Raw genomic sequence first — 13,274 nt, 5'->3', positions numbered from 1 at the left:
ATAGTGTCAGCGCCTGTGGGCATGAGTCAGACGTGAAATGGTGCAGAGCACGAGGGCTCATCACAGAGCGGGTTGTTATCATCCTCTGCCCCATAGACCAGTGTTACAGCGAACCCGGGGCCCGCACCTTATAGTGACAGGTTGTATCATCGAGGGGTTTGCAGGCAAGAGGGTGCCCGGGTGGTGAGGGGGTGGTGTGGGGGTGGAGTGAGATGTCGGTGAACCTGGAGATGATCAGAGCATCCCGTGTGAGTTGGTCCTGGCGCACACATCGTGCAGCCTCCCATGCCTGCCTGGACCCTATGTCCTGCCCATCTTCACCCTCCCCTGCATCCTCCTCGTCGGACGAGGCTTGGCATTGATCCTCCTCCTCCAACACATTTTCCCTCTGCTGTGCGGTGTTGTGGAGGACGCAGCAGGCCGCCACAATGCGGATGGCCCTCTCAGCCTCATACTGGAGGGCCCTTCCAGAGTGGACATGAACTGTATATTCAGGAAGTCGAAGCACCACTCAATCACGTTACTGGTCGCTGCATGGGCGCTGTTGTAGCGGGTCTCCGCGTTGGTCTGTGACCTCAGGATAGACATCATTAGCCACGACTGCAGTGGATAACCCCTGTCACCCAGCAGCCAACCCCCCAGCCGGTGGGAGGAGGGGGCATCTCAAACATGTCAGGAATTGTCGCGTGTGCCAGGATGAAGGTGTTGTGCATACTGCTTGGGCATCGGGTGCAGATCTGAATAATGCACAGCTGATGGTCATATATGAGTTGCACGTTCATCGAGTTCTGTTTTGGTTTGTGTTCAGTGCGCTGTCATCTGCAGTTGCTCTTAGGGGGTCATGCATCCTATCAATCACCCCTTGAATCTGGGGCATTAAGGCAATGGTGGCGAGCTCCACTGCCCGGGCATCCTGATGGGCTCAGTCCATATTGAAATGGATATATTGAGCCGCCTGGGCATATAGGCCCTTCGTGACGGCACGGATGCACATGTGCACAGAAGTCTGTGAGATCCCAGACTGGTCCCCACTCGGCTCCTGGAGGGACCCCATGGGGTAAAGGTTCAGGGCGACCATCATCTTGACAACCACTGGGAGCAGGTGTTCTCCCTCATATCCCCATGGTGTCAGGTGTGCCGGGGGAAAGCTGTCCACTGGTTGGAGTCATACCTGGCAAAAATGATTGGAGGTCATTCATCTCAGCTCCAGGACATAAGTGCAGGTGTTCCTCAGGATAATGTCCTCGGCCCAACGATTTTCAGCTGCTTTATCGATTGATTAATATTTTTTGTCACATGTACCGAAGTGCAGTGAAAAGTATTTTTCTGCAACCAAGGGAGCGTACACAGTACGTACATAGTAGATAAAAGAATAATCGACAGAGTACATTGACAATGGTACATCAGCAAATAGTGATTGGTTACAATGCGAAACAAGGGCCAAACAAGAGCAGCATAGGGCGTCGTGAATAGTGTTCTCATAGGACAACTTCATCAATGACCTGCCTTCCATCATAAGGTTAGAAGTGGGGATGCTTGCGGATGACTGCACAATGTTCAGCACCATTCACGACTACTCAGATAATGAAGCAGTCCATGTCCAAATGTAACAAGAACTGAACAAAATCCAGGGTTGGGTTGACAAGTGACAAGTTACATTCGCACCGCACAAGTGCCAGGCAATGATCACCAACTACAAGAGAGTATCTAACCACCGCCCCTTGACATTCAATGGCATTACCATCGCTGAATCCCCCACAATCAACATCCTGGGGGGTTACCATTTATCAGAAACTGAAATGGACTAACTATATTAATGGCTAGCACGGCAGGTCAAAGGCTAGGAATCATTGTAACACAGTTCCTGACCCATTAAAGCCTGTCCATCAGCTACAAGGCACAAGTCAGGAGTGTAATGGAATGCGCTCCACTTTCTTGGATGAGTGCAGCACCAACAACACTCAAGAAGCTGAACACCATCCGGGACGAAGCAGCCCGCATGGTTGCTCCTTCTTCCACAAACATTCAAACCCTCCACCACCAGCGAGCAGTGGCAGCCGTGTGTACTATCAACAAGATGCACTGCAGTAACCCACCAAGATTCCTTAGACAGCACCTTCCAATCCCATGGCACTATCATCTCGAAGGACAAGCACAGTAGATACCTGGGAACCCCATCACCAGGAGATTCCGCTCCAAGTCTCTCACAACTCTGACTTGGAAATATATCGCTATTCCATCAATGTCGATGGGGCAAAATCCTGGAACTCCCTCCCGAACAGTATAGTGGGTGTACCCACATTTGAAGGACTGCAGCGGTTCAAGAAGACAACTCATCATCACCTTCTGAAGGGCAACTGGAGATGGGCAATAAATGCTTGCCTAACCAGTGATGCCCATATTCTGGGAGATACGTTACACGGTCCCTCTGTTTAGCCAGTCTTCGGCATGTACGGTCCAGCAGATCCTCAAATGACAGGCACTGCCCAGACACACGAGGCCTCTGCAACACCTCCTTGGAACCTCCACCTCTTCATTCTGTTGGACAGCAGGCTCTCCATCCTGGGTGGCTGCCTCCTGTTCCGCTGCTGCACGCCCCGCTGCTGCATGCTCCACTGCTGCATGTTCTGCTGCTGCAAGCTCCATTACTGCACGCTCCGCTGCTGCACACTCCACTGCAGTTTTCTCCTCCTCAAGCAGCTCCATCTCATACACAGGGCTGCGGTGACTAGCAGTGGAATTCAACTTGCTGCATGAATTCCTATATCCATTGTCTATAGGGGGGTGAAAGGCCAACAAGTTAGCGTGGTGCATACCCCAGTGCTCAACCACGTCCAACGGGCCCCGATTGGCACTGGAAACCCTGCTCCGGCATGCCCCCCCTTTCCCCATCTGAGTACCACTGACCCCATCGATGCCCAGCACCATGGTGATCTCTGGCCCTGGCGCCTGTCCCTGATGCCAGGGTTACATTGGCTGGCACTGCTCTTGCCAGCGGTATGCTCTGCGGTCCCCACCCGATGCCACTGTAGGGGCTACAGTGGACGTTGCCCTGAGTGGGCCACCTGATGGCCCGCCGGTGTGTGGCAGATGGGTGGGGGGGGGGGTGTATGCCAGAAGGTGGGATGCGGGGGTGGGGGGCACTCATAAGGCCGGTGTCTCTCTGCGGAACGAGGTGCCAAGGTGGGTGGTCAGTTGGGTGTGCAGAATGATGGCGGCCTTGCAGGCTGCGGCAATGACAGTCTGTGCCTGACACCGCCCCAGCCCCGTAGGGAGTCACCCTTGGATGGGGGCCTGGGATCACCCTGGGCAGGGTCACCCCGGAGGGAGGGGGGGGTTACCCCAGCACTCAGCCTTTTCCCCCAACAACCCCTTTCCTACCCAGCTCTGGCATGGCCCCTCCCACCTCGGCCACCAGTGTCCGGCCCGACAGCCCACGGTCACGCCTCCACATGTCCTCTCTCTACCTCATCAACCATGACGCCGGTTTCACGATTTTATCATCGGAAACTCAACCCATCGGAGGTGGAGAATCGCGGAGCTCCGGAGAATACCGGGTCGGGACTGCTAATGATATGCAAACGGGGTCCACTGTATGTGCATTCCAAACCGCATTTACGCTGCTGTTGAGGTGGCGGAGAATTGCGATTTGCATCAAATTGGCGCCCGCTGCGATTGTGGCATCAGAACCTATTCTCCATCCCATCGCATTTCCCGATTTTGGCATAATCCAATGGAGAATCCCACTCCATATGTCTTCTTCACAACATACTTTCCTACCTATCTTTGGGTTGTCTATGAATTTAATCTACCATGCATTCATTCTCCTCATATAAGGCATTGATGTAAATTGTAAAAAGTTGAACCCCAGCACAGACTCCTTCAGGACTCCACTCACCCCATCCTGCTATTCAGACAAAGACCCACTTATGCATACACTTTGTTTCCTGCCAGCCAAACTTTTATCCAGGTTAATATGTGAGCCCCAAAGCATGAGATTTTATTATTTGCAATAACATTTGATGTGGTGGGTCTGATGGGTTTTAGTTGTTGGTGTTTGTGGGATGCGTTGGGTGTGATGCGTTTTTGCTGCTGGTCTTTTTGTGGGTGTGCTGGGTCTGTTGGGGAATTTAGTTGCTGTTTGTGGCGATGTGCTGGATCTGATGGTGATTTTGTTACTCGTTTTCATGTCGATGTGCTGGCTCTGAGGTGTTTTCTGCTGATCTTGGGGGACCTGCTGGGTCTGATGGGGTTTCTCTCACATGCACCTCTCTCATACACAAGCACTCCTCTCTTTTACACATACATATCACTCACACACACCTCTCTCTCTTACATGCACACCTCTCTCTTACACACACTTTTCTCTCACATATGCATCTCTTGCACGCTCATACATCTTTCTTGCACACACACGTCTCTCTCTTACACACACATATATCTCTTTTTAATTTTTTTTCAATTAAGGGACAATTTAGTGTGGCCAATTCACCTACCCTGCACATCATTGGGTTGTGCCGGTGAGACCCATGTAGACGCGGAGAATGTGCAAACTTCACATGGATAGTGACCCGGGGACGGGATTGAATCTGGATCCTTGGTGCTATGAGGCAGCACTGCACCATCGTGCCCCTCCCACATATATCTCTCACACACACACCTGTCCCTCACACACATGCACCGCTCTCTCACACGCACATTTACCTATCACTTTTGCGCACATACACCTATTTCTATTACACTCATCATCTCTATTAGACCCACACCTCTCTCTGGCACACAACTCTCTCTCTTCGACACTCCCCTCTCTCACATACATCTCTCTCACACACATCTTTCACTTCCACACAAACACATCTCTCTCTGACACACACTCATCTCTCTGACACACACTCATCTCTGTTACACACACATCTCTCTTTCACACTCATCTTTCTCCCTTACACACTCCTCTCTCTCCTATACACAGATATCCTATACATACATCTCTCTCTTCCACACACTTCTTTCTCTTACATATACTCTCACACTCACATGCACCTCTCTCTTACTCACACACACCTCTCTCTCTTACATTGACATACCTCTTACAGACGGAGTGGTGTTGGTGCAAGGAGACACATTTGAGGGAATCATTTTCACTTTGACATAGCCAAAGAGCTGAAATTGTGCTTGAAGTTGATGCTTGAGGGCATTTTTTGTGTAGTGTGGTGCGTTTTACCACAGTTTGCCATGGGAAAGTTCTTGAAGAGAAGTGAAGAATCCAGCTCTCATCCTGATGTGGCTAAATGAAGGGAACCACGGGAGAGAAAAAAATCAGGCTCCCTGAATTCCCAAAGACCTAAACCTATCCCTCGCGACTGTAAATTTACATGCTTACTTTCAGTGACTGGTGTATTCACGGACACCCAGATTTTGTTGTACATTCTCCTTTCTCAATCTATAGCTATTTAGAAAATAATCCACCTTCCTGGTTTTGTGATCAAAATGGATAACCTCACATTTATCCTCATTATACTGCATCTGCCGTGCATTTTCCAACTCACTCAACATTGAAGCATCTCTTCATCCTCCTCACAACTCACCCTTCCACCCAACTTTGTCATCTGCAAATTTGGAGATTTTACATTTAGTTCCCTTATCTAAATCTTGAATATATATTGTGAATAGCTGTATTCCTAGCACTGACTCCTGGGGTAACCCACCAGTCACTGCTTGCCATTTTGAAAAAGACCTGTTTATTCCTACTCTTTTTATCTGTCTGCCAATCAGTTTCTATCCATCTCAACACAGAACCCCAAATCATACCTATTTTGCGGGACTTTGTCAAACATCTTCTGAAAGTTCAAATAAACTCCATCCAGTGGCTCCCCCTCACCAACTCTACTAGTTACATCCTCTCTGAATTCCAGTTGATTTGTCAAGCATGATTCCCCTTTCATAAAACAATGCTGACGCTGTACGATCCTGCCACTGATTACGAAGTGCTCTGCGATGATATATTTTCTAATATACTCAAACATTTTCCCCACTACTGACGTTAGGCTGACTGGTCTATAATTCAATGTTTTCTCTCTCCCTCCATTTTTAAAGAGTGGGGTTACATGATCTACCCTGCAACCTGCAGGAACTGTTTCAGAGTCTATGGAATCTTGGAAGATGACCATCAATACATTCACTATTTCTAGGACCACTTCCTTAAATACTCTGGATGTAGATTATCAGACCCTAGGGTTTTATCTGCCTTTAATCCATCAATTTCTACAACACCATTTCCTACTAATACTGATTTCCTTCAGTTCCTTCCTCTCCCTAAACACTGTGTTTACCAACATTTCTGGCATGTTATTTGTGTTCTCTTTTGTGAAGTCAGAACCAAAGTATATATTCAGTTGGTCAGCCATTTCTTTGTTCCCCATTTTTATTCCCATGTTGCTGACTGTAAGGGATCTACATTTGTCTTCACCAATCTTTTTCTCTTCACGTAACTAATCTTCTTCCTTGGTGATCACTTACTAACGAGTATGATTCTCCACCTAAGAACCTCCACATTATTGGTCATGGGTTCTGTAAGTTCTTGCATGACTAATGAGCCTGATGCAAGAGCTACAGCTGCAACTGGATACTTGGCAGGTGTTTACAGAGGTGGAATTGGTCCTTGGACAATCGCTGGTATTCATTTCTCAGGCTCTTTTTCCAGACCTCTTCTTGCCATCAGGTGTCCTCGAAGAATTGTATCCCTTCAATCAGGAGTTGTCTCCAAATAGGTCTGTTCTGAGCAAAGGTCTCCCAGGTATTCGCATCAATATTGCATTTCTTGAGGGTGTCTTTCAAGCGCTTCCTCTGTCCTCCACTTGTTCTAAAGCCTTCCTTTAGCTGGGCAAAGAAGATTTGCATTGGTAGTCAGGACTTTGATATCCGAAGCACATGGCTGGCCTAGTGGAGTTGGTTTCAGATGATCTTAGCATTGATGCTGGTGCTGTTGGCTCCTTCAAGATCACTGATATTAATACGCCTGTTCACTCAGCTGGTGCGGAGAATCCATGCCAGACAGCATTGATGGTACTTTCCTGGGCCTTGGTACCTGCACGTAGTCCAAGTTTCTGAGTCGTATTGAAGAGTTGGGAGGATGTACACGAGGATCTTGGTATCAGCACAGATGCATGGTCATCAAAGACTCTCGTCCTTATGTGTGCAAAGGAAGTGTTCGTGGATTGATAGAATGTTGGATCTCTGCATCACTGTCAACCTTAGGGGAGAGGTGGCTTTCCAAATATGGGAAATGTTCCACATTTGGAAGCGTTTCTCCATTTATCTTAATGGAGGGAGGGACCAGATCTTTCATGGGGTAGCTGGTAAATAATTTAAGCATTGTTGAGGTTGAGGCTGAGGACGATTCTTTGGTATGCTTCCGCAAAGGTGTCAAACATGGCATGGAGATTCTCTTCTGAGAGGGTGGAGATGGCGCTGTCATCTGGATTCTGAAGTTCCTCAAGTCACTGTCGCTTTTCATCTTGGATTTCAACCAGTTGAGTTTGAAAGTCTCCATCTACCCTGGAGCTGATGTCCACTCCACTGGGAAGTTTGCTCTTTAAAAGGTGAAGGATGATGGTGATGAAGAAATTGGTGGGGGCGATGACAGATTCCTACTTGACCCAGACTTGACCTCAAAGGTTTCTATCTTATTTCCATTGATGAGGACTGTCGCCGACATCTTGTCGTGGAGAAGTTGCAGGATTTTGATATATTTCTCTGGACAGCCAGCCTTTGACAGGGTCTTCCATAGCACTTGGATTTGGATTTGGATTTTGTTTATTGTCACGTGTACCGAGGTACAGTGAAAAGCATTTTTCTGCGAGCAGCTCAACAGATCATTAAATACATGGGAAGAAATAAAATACATAATAGGGCAACACAAGGTATACAATGTATCCACATAAACACTGGCATTGGGTGAAGCATACAGGGGTGCAGTGTTAATGAGGTCAGTCCATAAGAGGGTCGTTTAGGAGTCTGGTAACAGCGGGGAAGAAGCTGTTTTTAAGTCTGTTCACGCGTGTTCTCAGACTTTTGTATCTCCTGCCTGATGGAAGAAGTTGGAAGAGTGAGTAAACTAGGTGGGAGGGGTCTTTGATTATGCTGCCCGCTTTCTCCAGGCAGCGGGAGGTGTAGATGGAGTCAATGGATGGGAGGCAGGTTTGTGTGATGGACTGTTCACGACTCTCTGAACTTTCTTGCGGTCCTGGACCGCGCAGTTGCCGTACAAGGCTGTGATGCAGCCCGATAGGATGCTTTCTATAGTGCACCTGTAAAAGTTGGTAAGAGCTAATGTGGACATTCCGAATTGCGTTAGTTTCCTGAGGAAGTTGTTAAGGGAAATTTACATTAGAGGTTATTCATTTATTCATTAGGAATCTCTCTATTTTATTATGTTTAATTATGAGCTTATGCCTGCAATAGTGTGGACTGAGTCATTCTATACTAGCTTACTTACCATGGCAATCTAATTCTGCAATGACCTGATAAGTATATGGTTACTGGCGAGTCATTCTCTCAGTCATCTTCTGACATCTGCCACGTGCCGATTAATTGCTGAGTCATTCTGTAACTGACAGACTGACCGTTAACTATTGAGACACCTGTTATCCTTGCAATTGTGGACAAGGAGTTGCAAGCATTAGATAACAAATGGTTTCAGAGAAATGTGATTGGAAGCTAATTGTTGCTAGGGGGCCTAATTGGTCGTGTATGTAACCCCCCAAGCTAATTAGGAACTAACCAAGTGTACATGTATAAAAGAGGCTAACTGCCATTGTACAATTGAGAAGGTGACCATGAACACTGCGGAGTGCCTGGCTTTCTCCCAAAAGCTTTTGCCAATCAATTGACTTGACTCAACTCTTCGGTGTGAATAAGTTATTTACCACTTCAAAATATAGGCGCTATTGTGCTTTCTTGATGGTAGCATGGACGTGGGTGTACCAGGACAGATTTTTGGAGATGTGTACCCCTAGGAATTTGCAACTGCTAACCATCTCCACCTCGGCCCCATTGATGCTGACAGGGGTGTGTACAGTACTTTGCTTCCTGAAGTCAATGACCAGTTCTTTAGTTTTGTTGGAATTGAGGGATAGATTGTTGTCACTGCACCACTCCACTAGGTTCTCTATCTCCCTCCTGTATTCTGACTCATCATTATTCGAGATCCGGCCATCTATGGTCGTATCATCAGCAAACTTGTAGATGGAGTTAGAACCAAATTTTGCCACACAGTCGTGTGTGTACAGGGAGTAGAGTAGGGAGCTAAGTATGCAGTCTTGCGGGGCACCAGCATTGAGGACTATTGTAGAGGAGGTGTTGTTTATTCTTACTGATTGAGGTATGTGGGATAGTAAGTCGAGGATCCAGTTTCAGAGTGAGGAGTCAAGTCCTAGGTTTTGGAGCTTTGATATGAGCTTGGTTGTGATTATGGTTTTGAAGGCGGAGCTGTAGTCAATAAATAGGAGTCTGATGTAGGATTTCTTGTTGTCGAGATGCTCTAGGGATGAGTGTTGGGCTAGGGAAATGGCATCTGCTGTGGACTGGTTGTGACTGTATGCGAATTGTTGTGGATCAAGGCGTTCTGTGAGTATGGAGGTGATGTGCTTCATGACTAACCTCTCGAAGCACTTCATTACGACTGAAGTCAGGGCCACCGGATGGTAGTCATTGAAGCATGTTGCCTGGTTCTTCTTTGGCACCGGTATGATGGTGGTCTTCTTGAAGTAGGTGGGACCTCGGAGCTGAGTAGGGAAAGGTTAAAGATGTCCGCGAACACATCTGCCAGCTGGTCTATGCAGGCTCTGAGTGCACGACCAGGGATCCCGTCTGGACCCATCGCCTTCTGAGGGTTCACTTTCAGGAGGCCGATCTGACTTTGTAAGCTGTGATGGTGGGTATGTGTGTGTTGTGGGCTGCTGGGGCACTCGACAGCGGATCGTTGGTTTCCTGCTCGAACTCAGCACAGAATGCATTGCGTTCATCGGGGAGGGGTGCGCTGTTGCTGGAGATACTGTTCGGCTTCGTTTTGTAGCCCGTTATGTTGTTTAGTCCTTGCCACATCCGCCGAGAGTCTGTAACGCTAGTCTGTGGCTCTTGCTTGGTTTGATATTCTCTCTTGGCATCTCGGATGGCTTTGCGGATGTCACACCTGGATTTCTTTTATAGGTCAGGGTCGCCTGGCTTGAACGCCTGAGACCTGCCCTTCAGTAGGGAGTCAAACTCACGATTGAACCATGGTTTCCGGTTGGGGAACGTACGTACTGCTTTCTTTGGCATGCAGTCATCCACACATTTGCTGATGAAGTTTGTGACAGTGGTGACATCCTCAATTAAGTTGGTTGCTGAGTTCTTAAATATGGACATGTCCACAGTCTCTAATCAGTCACGTAGGAGCTCTTCTGTTTCTTCGGACCAGCATGGCACGACCTTCTTAGTTGGATTCTCCCGCCTGAGTTTCTGCTTGTCTGCCGGGAGATGGAGCACCGTCTTATTGTCTGATTTCCCAAAGTGGGGTCAGCGGAAGAAACGGTAGGCACCCTTGATTTTTGAGTAGCAGTGGTCAAGAGTGTTGATGCCCCTGGTAGGACAGGAGATGTGCTGGTGGAATTTTGGCTGCACACTCTTGAGGTTGGCCTTGTTGAAGTTCCTGGCCAGGATGAACAAAGCCTCCGGGTGTTCTGTTTTGTAGTTGTTTATAACTGTATACAATTCATCCAGCACCTTCTTCACTTCTGCGTGGGGTGGGATGTAGACCGCTGTGATAATGGCTGAAGTGAATTCACGTGGAAGATAGTATGGGCGACACTTCATGGTCAGGTATTCCAGGTCCGGGGAGCAATAGGTCACCATGGCCGCCACATCCAAGCACCAGGAGGAGTTGATGAGGAGGCAAACCGCTCCACCCTTCGCTTTGCCTGATGACGCGGTGCGGTCCGCCCGGTGAATTGAGAAGCCTTCATGTCTGGTGAGGCGAGGGTGAGCCATGTCTCTGTGAAACAGAGGACACAGCACATACGTCGCGACTGACTGAGTCAAAAAACCTTGGTCAGATCGATGAAGGCCATGTAGAGTAGTTAATGTTTCTTCCAGCATTTCTCTTGGAGTTGCTGAGCAGTGAAAACTGTGTCAGCTGTCCTTCGATTTGGTTGGAAACCACTTTGGCTTTCAGGAAGGATGTCTTCAGAAACAGGGAGAAAGTGGCGAGTAAGGATTCGGGCATTGACCTTCCCAGCGATGAGTAGGGAGATACCTCAGTAACTCTCATAGTCTGCTTTGTGCCAATGATGGCATCTCTGAGGTCAGTGGCAATTTCTTCCCCCAGATTTTCAACAACAGCTGATGGAGATGGTGGGTGATCTCCTCTCCTCCAAGTTTGAAAATCTCCACTGGGGCCTCATCCACTCCTGCGGCTTTTCCATTCTTCATGTGTTTAATGGAGGCTTTGACTTTGTTCATGTTTGGCGGGAGTCCAAGATCATCTTTGATGGGGAGTTGGGGATTTCATCAATCACAGATGCACAGAAAATATACAGGGCAGAAAAGGCCCTCAGTCCATCAAGTCTCCATCACCGCATGAAAGGCACCTCATCTGCCAATCCTAATCCTATTTGCCAGCACTTGCCCGTAGCCTAGAATGTTAAAACGTGCCAAGTGTTCATCCATGTACTTTTTAAAGGATGTGAGGTAACCTGCCTCTACCACCCTCCCAGGCAGGGCGTTGCAGACTGTCATGACCCTCTGGGTCAAAAAACATTTCCTCAAATCCCCCCTGAACCTCCCACCCCTCACCTTGAACCTGTGCCCCCTCATGAGTGACCCTTCATCTAAGGGGAACAGCTGTTCCCTATCCACCCAGTCAATGTCCCTCATAATCTTATACACCTCAATCAGGTCACCCCTCAGTCTTCTCTGCTCCAGCGAAAACAACCCAAACCTATCCAACCACTCTTCATAACTAAAATGTTTTATCCCAGGCAACATCCTGGTGAAACGCCTCTGCACCCTCTCAAGTGCAATCACAGTCTTCCTATAATGTGAAGTCCAGAACTCCACACAGTACTCCAGCTCTGGCCTCACCAATGTTCCATGTACCTCCAATATGACTATATTGCTTTTGCAATCTATGCCATAATTGATAAAGGCAAATGTACCATATGTCTTTTTCACCACCTTATTAACCTGCCCTTCTGCCTTCTGAGATCTATTTACAAACATGCCAAGGTCTCTTTGATCCATAGGACTTCACAGTGTGGTGGCATTCATTGAATGTTTCCTTGTAAAATTGCTTCTTCCAAAGTGTAACACCTCACACTTTTCAGGAATAAATTCCATCTGCCACTTTTCTGCCCATTTGACCATCCCGTCTATGTAAGAACATAAGAACTAGGAGCAGGAGTAGGCCATCTGGCCCTTCAATGAGATCATGGCTAATCTTTTGTGGACTCAGCTCCACTTTCCCGCCCGAACACCATAACCCTTTATTCCTTTATTCTTCAAAAAACTATCTATCTTTATCTTGAAAAAATTTAATGAAGGAGCCTCAACTGCTTCACTGTGCAGGGAATTCCATAGATTCACAACCCTTTGGGCGAAGAAGTTCCTCCAAAGCTCAGTCCTAAATCTACTTCCCCTAATTTTGAGGCTATGCCCTCTAGTTCTGCTTTCACCCGCCAGTGGAAACAACCTCCCCTCATTTATCCTATCTATTCCCTTCATAATTCTATATGTTTCTATCAGATATCTTCCTGTAACCCAAGACACTCAGCCTCACTGTTAAACACCCGGCATATCTTTGTGTAATTCGCAAACTTGCTGATCCTACCCCTCACATTGTCATCTCTGTCATTTATAAAAGATGTGCTGATAGGTAATTTGGACATTCTGAATTCTCCCTCTGTGTACCCAAGCAGGTGCCGGAATGTGGTGACTCGGGGCTTTCCACAGTAACTCCGTTGCAGTGTTAATGTAAACCTACTTGTGACAATAAAGATTATTATTATTGTTATGGGCCAGGGTTTAGAAAGCCCCAAAGTGTATCATGGAGTTCAGCTGACCCACAACTTTGAATTGATTGTGGTTATGGTGAGCACACGGCACTACTCTGCAGGGTTTGATGCAATCGAAATCTACAGTACTTTTAAATTAATACACTGTTTATTTATGAAACCAGCTAACACTTTATAAACCCACAGTAAACATCTTAACAACTAGCAACACCAATAAATTCCCCGAAG

Source organism: Scyliorhinus torazame, chromosome 14 (assembly GCF_047496885.1).
Source record: "Scyliorhinus torazame isolate Kashiwa2021f chromosome 14, sScyTor2.1, whole genome shotgun sequence".
Classification (NCBI taxonomy): domain Eukaryota; kingdom Metazoa; phylum Chordata; class Chondrichthyes; order Carcharhiniformes; family Scyliorhinidae; genus Scyliorhinus; species Scyliorhinus torazame.
The sequence above is the reverse complement of the archived record's forward strand: the minus strand, read 5'-3'. Positions refer to the sequence as shown.